The 16221-nt window shown below is 43.6% G+C and overlaps 1 protein-coding gene across 2 annotated transcripts in view; it reads left to right on the forward strand.

Moving 5' to 3' along the window:
• Positions 1-16221, forward strand: part of RNGTT (RNA guanylyltransferase and 5'-phosphatase) — a 2962270-nt gene that overhangs the window by 189785 nt on the left and 2756264 nt on the right. The window lies entirely within an intron of this gene.

The raw sequence follows: 16221 nt of genomic DNA on the forward strand, positions 1-16221 counted from the left end.
TGCTTTTTTAATGTGTGTATTTCCTGTTTTTTTGCCTCCAAGGTTATTTTCATACAGTGCACTCCCCAAAAATATGTGCACATGTACCATCAGCAACTGGCGTTCTGTAGAATAGAACCAAAAAACACTAATTAGATTTGCTTGTGTGTTTTATCCCTGAAAACAAATCCAGAGAAGTCTAAATGCCTTACTTTGTATTCTTGCAAAAACAATCCCGGCAGGTACACCATTTGCAATCAACTGTTTTCTATACATATATATCTCTCTCCAAAAGTGATTTCATACGATGAACTCATCTCATGATGTTTACGTATGACAACACAAAAGTCCTTTCTGTAGAGGAAAACTATGCCCACTTTTCGGATGCATTATCTCTGTCTAAACTTTTGAAAGAGCCCAAATCACTCACATTGTATAATGACAAAGCGGACTGGTGCGCGAACAGTGTTAACATAAGTGAACACAGTTGCCCTCCAGCTAAATGGTGTTTATATTTACCAATTTGACGAGCTCTGTCGCATATTTCCTTCAGCCTGTGGACTCAGCTGCTGCCACATGCCAAATGCATTCTCAAACGCCCAAAAATCGACGTCAATAAACGTGGTTGGCATGGATGCTAATACATTAAAGAACAGTCAAATGGTCGCTCGATACGTGTCGCCATGTTGAAATGGGGTAGAGAAGTGTTTGGTACTCTTGAATCTCATAGATGTTATGTTATTTGGCATTTATCTAGCACTATATATCATTGGTATGACCTCAAAGCGCTTGTGGGTTGAACGCCCTCTGGGACTGTAGTCCAGGTCAGTCAGCAGAGTAGGGTATCGTAGGGTGCTTGGGTGCACTCAATATGTGTACAGTTCATGCGATGGACTGATGGTAGCTGCATCCTAATATTGAGTGTGGCGGTATTGAAATCAGTTAAACGTGTGCAATCTGGAGGTTGTGCTTCAAGGCTGGATTCTTGCTGCGTTAGGCCTGTGTAGGAAGCTTGTGTGCAGCTAAGCCCATTTTTCATGATAGAGCTGCGTTCTAGCAGGATGTTGTGGTGTTTATGGAGTATTGTGTGTATATGAGCAGCTATGCCAAAATTGATCGCGGGGTGTAGCTGCGCTCTTTTTGTTGGTGTAGAGTAGAGAGTGAGCATAGTGATAGGAGAGGTGAGTGTCTGGAGTGGAGGTTTTATTCTTACAAGCCCACTGTCCAGGATTTTCTTTACACGTTTGAGGTTGCTGTATTCACAAATCTAAATGTGGCAATGATTAATATCCACAACCCTGTTTAGATGTGACGCGAGCTAATAATCACAATTCTGTCTAAATGTGGCAATGGCCAGTATTCACAATTATATCTAAATTTGGCACTTGCTAACATTCACAACCCTGTTGTGAAGTGGCGCGAGCTAATAATCTCAATTCTATCTAAATGTGGCAATGGCTAGTATTCACAATTCTATCTAAATGTGGTTTGGGTTTTTATTTGTATAGCGCACAAATCCCTTGGGCATCTCGGCGCTTAACCTAGGAATATGGTTACAAAAAGTGCAGTACAGTGGTTACATTACAGGCGAACATTAGGCCTGGGTAGTTCAGGAGAATATATATATGGAAAAGCTTTGCATATTGTGCAAAGAATTAAAACCGGTACATATGAAGCCATACAAAAGGCAGCAAGAAAATATATGCTAGGGACAGCTCGCCTCTTGTTACAGGGGAACTACATCTGGTACATATTTAGTCATAATAGGGTGCAGCGAGACAGCTTCACACAGATACAAATGACAAATAGGTACTTTACCTGCATGGAGCTTGACCCATGTTGCAGGACGGCAGCATCACACAGATACAAATGTCAATTGGGCGGTTTACCTGCATGGAGCCTGCCCATGTTGCAGGACGGCAGCATCAGATACAAATGCCAGGATCAGCGGTTAAATGAATCTTATTTAGGTGTGCGAAGCAGGATGAAGGTGAGGACCACCTTAGTGACCCGATGTGGGTCATAGAAATTGAGAAAGGGTCGTTGCAAAAAGGTAGTATTATATAAAGTGCAATCGTAATAAGCAGTTATGGTGCTGCAAAGCAGTGACTGAGTTGTTGTGGTAAGCAATGTACCAAACGGTATCCTGAGGGGCATGCAGATATGGGTTACACGAGAGAGCAGGCGTAAATGGTCCAGAGTGTGAACACTCATGGAAGAGTGAAGAGGACAATGGATGCATAGGTGTTGCTTGATTTATTAGGCCGGGTAAGAGGGGTGGTTGTAGATGAATGCATCATACCTGGCGAGAACATCAGGTACGCTTTAAGGATTAAGCGGGACGGGCGTTGGACGAGGATGTAGCTCTAGGCAACTCCCAGGCAAAAATGTGGAAAAGACTGCTGGCCTTAAAAATCGGGCCTTCACCTCACGGCTTGGTCAGGCTTTGGTATTTGCTACATGCCGCAGCCCGATTGGCTGTTGCTCACATCAGAGTGCTACTCCAGGCAAAGGCAGCCAGGTCGTAGATTGGGAAGAAGCAGTGGATATTCTTTCGTTGTTATAGCTGGAAAAACTGAAGGCTCAGTCCCTTGATGGTATGGGACTTCCTTCATGGCTGGGCAGACAGGGAAAAGACACTGTCCCTGGCTACTGGCATGTGGCACTGGTTAACATTCGCAATCCTGTCTAGAAGTGACTCAAGCTAATCACAATTTTATCTAAATGTGGCAGATGTGACTGGAGCTAGTATTCACAATTTTTTCTAAATGTGGAACAACTGGCTACCATTTATGATCTTGTCTAGATGTTACGCAGGCCAGCATTTAGAATCCTGTTCTTGGTATGACGCAAGCTAATGTTCACAATTCTAATTAAATGTGGCAATGGCTGATAATCGCAAGTCTCTTTAGATATGATACTGGGTAACATTCACAATCCTGTCAAGAAGTGATGCAAGCTAATAAGACATGCATTACTTACCGTAATGGCATTTCTGATGATTGTATCTGCTTAGAGTCACGTGCCGTACTCTGGAACTCTCTACCCCCATCACTCAGAAAAGACCAATCCTACCTGAACTTCAGATCAAACACTATCACATGGCTCAAATCCTCTGACCAGTAAACCTGGGCGATGTAACTCCCACCTTAGGAGGACCCTATGCCTTTGTAACTAAGATGTAACTTAGCACTGCCTACTTCGGACCCATATATGAATAATTAATGTATGTGAAAACTCTAATTCATATATTGTTTGTCATATTTGTAAATCTGCCTTTTTAGTTCCCCTAGTCCTCATCTTTCATGCATGTACTGTATTTCATTCTATGTAACATTGTAGCTAATCTTTGTGCTATAATTGTTGGGCCCTGATGCCCCCGGGTCTGGTGCGCATTACAAATAATAAAACAGTCCGACGTCCAGTGCCAATCGCGGAGCACTGCATCCTGTCCCCCGAGAACCGAAAGGGAACATTGACATGGGCGTGCCTGCAACACCATCCCCAATGCGACATGCAGTGCACCCAAAATCCCTTGTGTGTGGAGGTCCTCCCGGTTGTGTCCTTTCTGCCGTGAGGGAGCCTTATGACTCGTGAGTACAGATAGAAATTAGTAAGATGTCTATGTTCCTTCTACTCTGAGAGGGGAGGAACAGTGGGCTCATGTGAATCTACGCAATAATCAGAAATGCTATTACGGTAAGTAATGCATGTCTTCTGTTGCTTGTGAACCTGCTTAGAATCACATGCTGTGCATAGACTAGACGAGCAGTACCCAGAGTTGGTACCCCCACAGGGATAAAAGATGGAGCAAGAGAGTACAGTACGAGCAAGGCAGACCGCACAACGAGACAGCTATCCAGATCCGGCAGTTCAAAAGGAGGAGAAAGGCAGCAAACATTGAGAGGCTGATGAGACACGACATTGCCCTCTTCGACAACCCCGTGAACCCTCCGCTGAAAGAATCGTAAGGCCGAGGACAATAGCCCAAGTGTGCTGCAGCAGATGTCAATGGTACACGGGGTGTATCGACACTGATAAAACGGAGCAAGAGAGACTCCTGCTTCTGTGGTACCGGCCTGGACTCCGGTTAAAGCAGTTCATCACAGCCGGTGAGACGAGGGGAGAGCTGATAAGAACCGGACTGTGGTGAATAAAGCCGCAAAGTAGGAAAAGCTTAAAGAACTGTAACATTATCAAGGGGAGACCAGCTGCAAAAGAGAGCCGACACCACGTAGGTGCTGCTTCATGAAACCCGGGTCAATCCCGATCTGAATGAAACTACAGACACCAGAAGGCCGTAGGAGAGCCGTCAAGATAAAGTGGTCATACATGAGGTCAAGCAAAATCCCTGTACAGTCAAAAGCCCTTGACCTAAGAACTGTGAGCAAGCAAGGGAAGTGAATCCCACAAACATTGAAAACAAATGTGAATGTGAAGTGGGCAAAAGTGAACACGGTCGAGGGATGACCACTGGGACTGTTCAAAAAGACAAAGATTTGGGAAGGAAGGAAAAGCCATAGTGACCCTGGTAGAGGGAGGATGAAAATAGAGTGGTCAGCGCCCGGATGAGGGGGGCCCAGCAGTGAAAAATCCAAACCCTAAGTGAAACCAAGAAACAAACTTTTTTTGTTGAAGGAACTTTTTGTTTATTTGAATAAGTCATGCCCTCGAAGGCAAGAGACTGTCAAGAGAAACGAGACTTGGCCATTCACGGTCCTGATAGCTGCAAGTGGAACTGTCGCCTCTACCTGGAGAAGCTATAGTGTATTGTGCTCCAAGATCTCGCCTTACCCCGTGCGCAAAACATGGGGTATTAGGCAAGTTTGTATGTAGTAACCCTGTGGGAGACTACACAAACCTTGTCCTCTTGGCAATAGGTAACCCAACATTTGGTATAGGCCTGTACTACACAAGTTGGTAGAGTGTAGAGTAACTGAGCAGCCAGGCTTATCTCAAGAGGGGGTCAATGTGAGCCGTAGGGTTGTAACATAGAGATTCACAGCGACAGTTATTCAAATAACACTTAAACTCAAGGTTTCTTGATTAAAATAATTATTAATTTAACAGTCAGTTTTAGAAGGGGGGAAATTGGCAACAATAAAATACACTTCAAAAATACTTAACTGAAACTGAAGGAGTGTAAGTAGATACCCCCCTTTGGGATGTCAAACACACAGGTGACTTCAATAGCTAGGACACTGTGGACATTGATATCACTTTACACTTAATTGCAATACTGGAGTTGTGGAAACGTAAAGATTAGGGAAGGAAACAATGGTTAACAAGTTTCTCCAAACTGGTAAATACTTTACAATCCCCCAATGCAATATAAATTAACCCTTTCCCAGCTATCCAAGTAAGTTAACTTATTGAGGGACAGATCAACACAAAGTCAGAGGCTAAAAAGAGTCTACAGGGATCCAGGACAGCCAATGTCAGTTGGGCAAAGTCTAGGAAAGCTAAGACACTTCTTGCAGATAGCAGGGAAGTCTTGCACAACGATAGAGAGTTTTGTAGCAAAAATAATCACTTTTGGGCCACAAGCTTGGGAGGCTTGTGAGAAGCAAAGATGCAAGCAGCTCTGCAAAAGGCAGCTACTGCAAGTCTGCAGTACTTGCAGTGAGAACAAGCAAGCTACACACAACCAGCGTTAAGTACCAGTAGTTGCACAGTACCTGGAGTCTGAAGAAAGGGATCCATCTGGCTTCTGTTCCTGTTGTAGTGCTGTAGATCCTGTTGTTCCTGGGCCTCAGTCATGGGGACAAAAGGGAGGACGTCTGGGGATTACAGCACTACGGTTTGAAGGTCGGCAGCAGCAATGGGCGCAATTCAGATCAGCAGCACTTCACGATTTCAGCTACTTGCAAATAGCACCACCGCGGTTCTTGGACACTTTGTGGACTTTCCCTGCTTCTAGGGTCCAGCACTCTGAGTTGGCTAAGGCTTGGTTAGTCCTGCTTCGAGGGAGTCCTCAGGATCTTCCTGGAGTTCTGGTCCGGCTTAAAAACTATGCACTCGATTCTGGTGTTCCTGTCCCTTGGCACTCTGTTCCAGCAGCAGCGAAGAAGTACAGCCAGCAGGGAGAGGGGTTCCAGTCCAGTTTGTCTTTGGGTCAGTTGGTCCCACCAACCCAAGGGGAGAAGTCGTCCTTTCTGGGCTTCTCTAGGCGATTCGAAATATGGAGCTTCAGCACTGCAGCAGGGCTTCACCAGGCAAACAAACGGTCCAGGAGGGTGCAGCAAGCTTCTCTTTCAGTTTCTTCTTCGGTTCCTTCATCCAGTGGTCGACTCGGCCTTCCTCGCAAAAGATCTCGCCTTTTATGCAGGATTCTCCCATTCATTCACAGCCTAGCTGTCGCTCACACAGCAAGGTGGCTGTCCCCCAAGGGCAGCCAGCCAGCCAATCACCTTTTGGGTGCATTCCTGTAACCAAATAAGAGGCAAATAACGCTGTGGTTCAAAATACCTAAATTGCACAATTGTTATATATGGAGCTATATAGTCAGACTTTCTTTTAAATAAGAGCATGATATATTAACATCCTTGGTGATTTTTAACTCGCCATGTATGGACTTGGAGACAGATGAATCCTCGTCTTCTAAAATATCCTCATGGAATAACTGAATTTGTGGATTATAAGGGTTTGAATTGTAGTAAATAACAAGGCGCTGTATTTCTTGCATGATACCACCAACGTGGACACACAGGAATATTTCACCTGGCAGAGTGGCAATAAGAGATTTGCCTTGGATTATATCTTCCTTGACAGTTTCCTGATGGCTAAATGTAGTGGATGTAAAATCCTACAAAACTCTTGAAGCGACCACCTCTTGGCAATAGGAACCCAACCTTTGGTATAAGTCTGTACTACACAGGTTTGTAGCCTGTTGAGCAGCCAGGTTTATCTCAAGAAGGGTCAATGTGAGATGTAGGGGAGTTTGACAGAGATTCACAGTTGCACTCAAGGTTTCTTGAATAAACAATTACTAGGCTATTTATCAGTCAATTAGAATAAGCCTTCTTCAGAAGGGAACGATATAAAAGCAACACACAAATACACTCAAACAACACTCTTAGTTTCTAAATCAGTAAAGACCCTTTTGGGATATCCCACAGTCACAACCTACACCCTCAGGTGACTTCAATAGTTAGGGTGCTGGGGACATTAATATCTTACTGTTTACAGTTTACAGTTCTAATAGTATTCTAAATGCAAAGGAAAAGGTTATTAGAACAAACAAGTGATCACAAATATTCTTAAGCAGGCAAATACTTTTGGATCCCCTAAGCAGAGTCATTCAGTGTAATAGGTTAAGCCAAGGGCAATGGGCAAACGTTTATGAGCTGAAGCACTCCTGGTAGGTAAGTAGAAAAGTCTTTGCACAATGTTTTAGAAGTCTTTGAAGAAAAGAAGAATCAATGTAGGCCCACAAGCTTTTTAGGCTTGTGAGTAGTAGAAGATGCAAGCAACTCTACAATAAGAGGTAAGTTCTCTCAGACTTTACAGTACCTTTGGATTGAAGAAAAGGTGCAGCAGGTGACTCCTGTTCCTGTGCAGCTCTGCAGATCTCACTGTTCCTGGGCCGCAATCGTGGGGACAAGAGGGAGGACTTCTGGGGACTCCTGCACTGCAATGGGACGGTCATCTCTCGCAACTGGCAATCTTCAAACAAGTGGCACTTCGGTGTTTCAGCTCCTCGCAACTATCGCAAATAGCAACACTGCGGTTTCTGGCTGTCGAGATGGACTTTCCTTGCTTCTGGGGTCCAGCACTCTGTTGAGGGGTCTCAGGCTCGGTCAGTTCTGCTTCCTGGGAGTCTGGGGGGAATCTTCCTGGAGCTCTTGGCCAACTTAAAAGCAACACACGCAATCTGGTGTTACTCTCCCTGGCGTTTCGGTTTCCAGCAGAAATTCTGTGGAAATGCAACCAGCTCCGAGAGAATGTCCAGGTGGCTTACTTTGGAGTTGATTGGTCCCACCAACTCAAAGGGAGAAGTCGTCCTTGCAGGAGCTTCTCTGTCGATACGAATTTGGAGTTTCAGCACAGCAGCAGGGCTTCATCGGGCAAACCAACGGTCCAGGAGCTGCAGCAGACGTCCTCTTCAAGTTCTTCTTCGGTTCCTTCGTCCAGTGCTCGACTCTGACTTCCAAGCCAAAAGCCTTGCCTTTTATTCAGTTTTCTCCCATTCATTCCAGCCTAGCTGACAGTCACCCATCAGTGTGGCTATCCTTGCCGTACAATCAGCCAACCAATCACTACAGTGTGCATTTGGGTCTTCTATGAGACTAAGCACAGGGAGTATCAGGCACCTCCCTCACTTCCTGCTCCCACCAGACACCCTGGAGCCAGAGGCAGGCTTCCCTCGTGAATCCTGCCAAAGGCAAAGCGAACAAGGGGACCAAACCTGGTTTGGTGCGCAGAGTAAATCTCAAGAAGGACCTTTCCACAAAGAAATGGCAAAAAAAGAAGACTGAGGCCATTTTGACAAAAATGGCACCCTTGGGTGCTTTACTGCAGCTGCGAACGCAGCACGCAGTAATGCACACCACAGTAGTTAAAAGTAAACCACTGCCACCAGCCATTCAGTCAAGAAAGGGTAACATAAAAATGTTACATGAAAAGCTAGACAAAGGGGATACGAAGTAACCCCTCCAGCACCCTATCATAAGATGGTGTGTGCTGGGTCTAGAGAGTTACAAATGTAAGTAAAGTAAATTTCACTTTACTGCTATGGGAAACCGTTTATCCCAGAGAACGTATTTAAACCTTATGGAAATCTGAAAGAATTCCCTGTGTCACTGCACTGAAGGTGCTGCGTGACACTATGTAAAATATGATGCCTATGGAGTTTGCCAGCCTCCACAACCAAAATAAACAGTGTTCAAAATCACTTTAAAATACACAACAGAGTGGGGAAAAAGGGTCTCACTCTCTCCAGGTTAATAAAGTCAAGTCCTCAAAATCCAGCAAAGTTGGGGGTCTCTAAGGTAGAGGGAATTAGCACATTTCTGAAAATTCTCCATAAAGATCGTTTAATTGGCCGACGGGAATCTGTCGAGAAGGGTATGACGCAGACGGGGTTAATTCTGCTTTGAACAGAATTAAATGGAATGAACACAAGATCAATCAGGTGAATGAAAAATTTAAGGGCGCAGTTGAGAATACCAACTATTTTTGGAAACTGCTGACGTTCACTCGTGCAAACTTTGGCAGCTTTATGAAGGGCACCATTAACTCCACATATGTTGAAAAGCGTAACCAGAACAAATCCAAACAATCCCCTAATAAGAAAACTCTGAGATATGAGTAACTGGCAGAAAAAAAAGGAGGACATGAGGTTCTTGATACAGCAATTTAACAAACGACATGGGTATGCAGACGAGTGTCTGGAGCAAATTGAGAAAATCAAGCTAAAATATAAAAATTGGGTTAAAAATCATTGTGCAATCATGGTCCAAACTGATTCAGAAGAGATGCTCACTTACCTCCAGAAGAAAGATTCACGATCTTTTTGGGTCTTGATGAATAATCAAAATAAAGGCCCTGGAGATAACATTATCAATGCTGTCTCTGAACCGGATTCAGCATTTTGGAGCCATTTATGGCTCTGAAGGGCAGTTGCAAACAGAAAAGGCCAGTCAATGATATGCATAATGTGGTAGACAAACGGCTAATGGGTGCCATTACATATTACACAAGTGATGTGCTGGAGCCCATAGAGAGCTAGTAACTCAAGAACTCCTGGTCCGGACAAAACCTCCCAGTTTATTCAAGGTAGCCATGTCAGAAGGGGTAGGGATTCTAAAGCTCCTTTTCGACAACAACTTACCCACTCACATGGAGGACGGCATATGTCATCCCCCATTTATAAAAAAGCAAGTAGATCAGACGCCAACAATGACTGTCCTATCAGCATCTTAGATGCGGACAGTAACGGTTTCAAAAGTCTTATATTGAAACATCTAGAAGCCTGGGTTCAAAGTGAAAGCTTGTTTTCCCCTTTACAGACCGGCTTTAGGAAAAATCACGACCCAGACCTGAATGGGTATGTGCTGAGCTGCCTTCAGGATCTAGTCGAAAAAAGAAATAAATTGGCTGTAATTCATCTAGCAACTTTGGATCTCTCCAATGCTTTTAACGCTGTCTCCAGACCAAAACTTTGGGCAAAGCTAAGGAAATGGGCCATTACTGAGGTTTTGCTAAAATTGTTTAACAAATTAAATGAGGACACTAATGTCCAAGTTAGACTAAACATGGAGGGTACCCTTTCGGAAACAATCGTCGCCATCATTGGCTTGAGGCAGTGGTGCATTCGCGCCTCCTGTCTCTTCCCTTTGTATGTCGCATATGTGGGCACTATGCTGGAGAGATCATTCTTTGCATCACCCAAAATTGGAAATATTCCCATTAATTGGTTGGTTTATGCTGACGAGTTTGTGTTAGACTGTACTCGAACTGGGTTACGCCGCCTTTTGGCTGCTTTCGAAGGCTTTGCGAGAGAAAACAACCTCAAGATAAATTCTAAAAAATACACAGGTAATGTCACTTGTAAAGAGAGCACGGAAAAAACAGTTAAGTTGTTCTGTTAACAGGGTCATCTTAGAAAGAGTCGACAATGTTTCTTGGCTTTCCGATCACAAGCTCTCCAGACAGGACTCCTTAGGAAACTTTTGAGAGAGAAAGCAGAACCTTATATCTGTCAATTGAAAAGAATTAAGTTCCGCTATTGTAAATTCTCAATCATCCCCCTCATTTGTTTTTTTGAAGGTAAACTATCTCAATCTATTATATGGAATTGAGCTGCTGGAGGACTGGGCCTTTGTCTTTCTTGCTCGAATTGAGGGTGTTTTCGGGTGCAAAGTCTTGGGGGGGGGGGGGGGGGTCCCTAATTCTGTGCCTGTGAGGGCCATTGGACTAGAACTGGGACACAATTCTTTGAAGGCAAACGGCCACTTGCGACTATCATTGTATTCTAAATTCCTCTGCCCACATTACACAGTATATCAAATTCTTTCTGAGCTCATGATCTCCGGCAAAGCACCAAAGCATGACCCTGATTGGCAATCCAAAATGGGTGAAGAAAAAACCTTTTGACCAAGACTGGTGTGCAAACATAGAATGCTTGCACGCATACACCAGTTTCACACCTGCAATAGGAACACAGAAGTAGGGGGATTCCGGTTCCCTACTTGGTGTGATTTCCTGCTGACAGGATTCAAGATGACTATCTGCGGCTCTGGTGGAACACACTTCCTTCCAAGGAGGTTCTGATAAGACAGAAGAGGTTAATGGGGACAGAGGCTGAATGCAGACTTTGTGAGACGACAAAAATGTAAAATGTAAAATTTGAAGCACTTATTAACAGAATGTTTTACATTGAGAATGAGGTATTATTTCCAAAAATCCTTTGATTCATTTGTTTGTGCAGTTCAAGAATCATTTTGGAGAAAATGTATGGAGGGTACCGAAACATCTATGGTGGTCTCAGTAGTGACATTCTTTTATCAGTTTGAGACTAAATGAGTAAAAGTAATTTGGACAGCAAGAACTGATAATACTGATCATTTCATGAGTTGTATTTATACCCACAAATGTGTTAACTAACACGGAATGGAAACTGGTTTTCATTTTTGGTTGTTTTATTTACCTTCATTGTATTTTGAATTTTGTGATTTTATTCTTCTTTTTTAACCAATAAACAACATAAAACCGAAGAAATATTTACATAACGCTCTGAAGTAAAACACTTGCAGGGTAAAACACTTACAGAACTGCAGATCTGCCCACGATCACACACTTTGGTTAAATGGTGAAACTGGGATGTGGACAATTATTTGTAGCAATGCCTTGGAAGCAAAGCACATTACATAATGAACTATCATTTCATAATTAGCTTTACATTATATGCATCATCATAGAAATATGTTGAGCAATAAGAGTATGGCTTTAGTTTTATTCACCCCATCTTGCATGCAAAGTCACAATAGCATTATGTAGGTTAATGTGAGCCTAACAAATCCCCCTTGGGTATCACTTTAGTATTAAGCACATCATAAATAAAAAATAAATAAAGCATGCAACATTATGCACCCTTCTCACTGTTGATCACTCCCTCCCATGCACTTTTCTGAAGGTACGGAAGTCCCTACAAATAGTCCCCCCTCCCATCAGTGCCTAATGGCTCACATTGAAATGCTCTGACACAGAGCAACGTGGGAGCCCCTCTGCTGGCCTGAGCTCCTTGGGACACCTCTCCCGTTCAGAAAGGAAAACTGGAATTGCTCAGCACACATTGTCCTCCCAGCGGGACACCTTTCCCGTTGGGCACTCTCATTGGGGTGCTGAACGGGAGTAGTGTCCTGGATACAAAAGTTCTGGTCAGGCTCTCAAAAGAGCATGTGCGGGGGCTGCATGAATCCCTCCCCCCCCTGCTCAGTAAGCCACTGACCAGAGTGATGTCGAACAGGAGCAGGTATCAGCCTCCACGGGCATTGGGTCGCCGGCGCTCTACAGAAGAGCACCCATTTTCGGTCATACGCAACAGCGCCTCCCTCATGCAGTGTTAAATATAGGTTTGGGAGGGGGGAGGCTAAATAATTCCCCACTAGCGTCGATGATTTTTTGTTTAGTAATTCCATGAGTCAGCAGTAAAGGACAATCAGTAGGACTTGGTGCTGGTAAAATGTGATCATAGTTATTAGCATTATCAGATTTGTTAGCCTTGGCGGCATCCACACAAGACGATAACTCAATGGGCCTCATTAAGGGTCTGGCAGTAACCGTGCTGGTTAAACCGGCAGGTAGCTGCCGGACCCTTATGAATTGCCAGTGCCTGACTTCCCAGTGCTACCGGGCTATTCAAAGTCAGGTGGCCGGGAACTCGGGCGGCAGTCATTTTGTTAGTCCCGGACCACCGGCACTGTTAACGGTGCCGGTGCTCCTGTGAGAACTCTGCGAACGGGTGCCGTCTAGCCCGGGAGGTCTGACCCTGGCGGTTGGGATGGCACCCGCCTGTAGATTTGTACTGTGCCGGTCGGGAAACAACGGTGCTGGTAGGTTTACCGGCACCATTGTTTCCAGACCGGCACAGTTGTAATGAGGCCTAATGTCTTCTGGGATCAAGTCACAGAGCTTATCCTCTCGTGTTTTGGTGTTGGTGCATACAAAATACAAGGTCCTAGCAGAAGTATGAAGAAGTGGTTGTCGCAGTTCCTTTCGATAAAGCCGTGTTCTTGGACTCCCTTTTTTCTTTTTGTGTAAAGTATGCAAAAATGGGCTGTTGCCTTTACTAACACGGTCCCTTTTTCAGAGGTGAATCAGCCGCTTGTGGGGCCATGTTCGTTATATTTCTCCCAAAAAATCCTGGAGGATTTTTGTTGCAATAAAGGTACTTTTTTGGGGAAACAAAATGTACTTTGGGATTTTTCTTAAGCTTGAGAGAGTTAGTGTTACTCACCAGAGTATTGACTTTTGCACTTCACTGCAATTGACGAGCACCCTAGTTTGGTTAGGGATAGTAAGGTGTTTTTTCTTATTTAAATTAAGGGTAAAATTACAAAAATTGGTCCGCCTTCTGTTTCTGACTTACCACAGTATCCAAAGTATTGTGCTAGAAAGCTGAGAGTTCACTTTAAAATATTCACAAATTGAAGTGCTGTAGTTACCGCTGCTTGGGTTCAGCACTTAAATGTGTCACCCCTAAACCTGACGACAAAAGATTTTCTTGTACACTAACCTTGCTATTTCTTGAAATTTTGCGCAGCCCTGTGAATACAGCTGATTCGAACAGTCTTGTGCAGCTTCCGCTTATGCCTATCCCTTGCTTTATTAAGCTTCATAATAATTAATCCACAGTCCGCCTGCCAGTGTCTCTTCTTGTACGTTGTGAGGGAGGGATAATTCACAACCAGTACGTGAAACATCGGTAGTGTACTAAAGCCTACAGTGCTGAAGTTGGACATTTACCTACATTGCATTCTGACAGGTGCCATATTTTATCTTTTTCTTTTAATTGGGCTTCCGTGCCCCGCTTTGGACTTGCTGACATTTAATATTTTTGCTGCAGATAAAAATTGGTTCAAGTGGTTGCTTTGTTTTCTTCTGGTTCTGGTCAGCAGTGGGACTCAAATAGGCCCTCGTCAAAGGTGTTTGTCCTGGATCTAGCATATTTTAATGCTGTATGTGGTTTCAGATCGTCTGCAACTGACTGTTGTATAGTTCACGTTTCACCAGACGTCGCATCACACTGCTTTCCTTCAAAGGCAAGCTGTGACTATACGTTATGAATGTGTGTGCCTTTTCATGATTGTTGCAACCACCATTTCCAAGCAGAGGGACATACTCTGCAAGTCTTCCTGGCCTTTCGCACTTACTGTTTCTGGTTTCTACTGCTCTCCAGGTGTTCCTGTAACTTAAGTGGCTGTCTTTCTCATGCTGCATGGCCCAGTCTACTTGGCTTAACAAAACGGATGTTTGTGATCCGGTTTTCACTGCTGTACATGTTCACTACTAGTTAAGCATATGCTAGTGTTCCAGCCCAAGCCCTGTTGAAAAATCCTGTAAATGTTTTACATTATATATATATATATATATATATATATATATATATATATATATATATATATATATATATATATATATATATATATATTTTCTTGAAGCGGTACTTGAAATAGTTTTTACGTTTCAGCTGGCCAAAGGTGGAACCCTTCATAACTTAGGATGTGTCCAGAGGTCCAAGGCATTAGACTCTTTTTGATTATTACATCATTTTGTAAAATATTGACCCTACTCCTATTTCTCTAATATGAGCTAAACACGTTTCTGTAAAGATGGATAGGATTGTCCTGATGAGCAAAATGAAAACCTCAAGAATGTACACATTTGGTTGTTTGAGTTTCAATGATTGCTTCACTATTTGTTATTGAATTGAGCACACTATAGTTTCTATAAGTCAGAAAAGGACACTGCCTTCTGATTTGTAGAGTCCTCTTACCCTGTAGCCAGAAATGTGAAGCAACTCTCGTCCGCAGCACAGGTGGAGTTCAGTTAATATAAGGCGTACAGAGCCTGATTTGATTAAAGTTAGGCCAATAGTATCTAAAAATGGGCAGGCAGCCAGACTTTCTCTGTCCCTGCTGCTCAGCTTTGGTGGAACTCTGCTCAATTCCCTCTGGGACAATGAGGACCACTTGGCCTTCTTCAGGACAATTGAGATCTGGCTTTGCTTATTGCTGTGCCTTTCATCTTTCCTCCTCTCCATACCTCAGCTTCCGGTTAGTGGCAATAGACCACCTTGGTGGTGTATACTGTAATTTTTACAAACGACTAAGCATCAGAGGGCATCCCTTTATGGTTGGATCAAGGATAGAAACGTTTTGGTGGGGTTAATGGGGTGATGAGGCTGGAGAGCTCTGCAAGACGCGTCTGACTAAAATTATGGAATATGAACTTTGTCGAGCTGATGTGATCTACGTTCTCTTTACAGATGGCAACCAGTGAGTCCCTCTTCGATGATGCTTTGAAGACTACGTTTGACGTCTCCAAAAAAGATTTTTCTTGAAATTCCAGCCGCTTCAAATGGCCGAAAGCACGCCTCTGGTGAATGTGGACCAAACTTCTTCAGATGGCTTGTGACCTGTGAAGTCATATTGAATGATCATGAGTTGCGGTCCCTCGAGAGGCGAAAATGCTGGGCTTTCTTTCCAGAGTTGAGGAATTATCCTGTTACTGTGCCATCCAAATCAGACGGTGATCAAGTTGTGAAAACGACTTTGAACAAACTCGGACATATGACGCTAATTATCCTTAAGCAACCAACAAAGATTGTTTTGGGGAGAACAGCATTTTCTATCATCTAGAAATGGAAACTTTGCCTCAATTTTTTACCGAAGGATGAACAGAAACAGACTTTTAACCAATGACTGATATAAAGACCTCCTTGGCATGTCATCACCTGGATGTATTTCTCTCCATACATCACCCAGAAATGTCTGGGAGAGGGAAGACTACTTTTTAGTAGTCTTGATGAGGCTGCTATCTCGATTGCTTGATGACACACTAACGACAAAAGAGATGATTTGGATCATCCTCAAGCATTACCCTCAGCACTTCGCGGCCATACCAATGGCAGCTGAGCAATAATGCCACATAACATTATACAATTCATGTAGGCCAAGGGAAAAAATCTTACCACTCATTTTTGTATACAATCTGGACTTAGTTGGAAACTTGATCTAT

The sequence above is a fragment of the Ambystoma mexicanum genome, chromosome 4p (assembly GCF_040938575.1).
Source record: "Ambystoma mexicanum isolate Mex_15411 chromosome 4p, UKY_AmexF1_1, whole genome shotgun sequence".
Lineage (NCBI taxonomy): Eukaryota > Metazoa > Chordata > Amphibia > Caudata > Ambystomatidae > Ambystoma > Ambystoma mexicanum.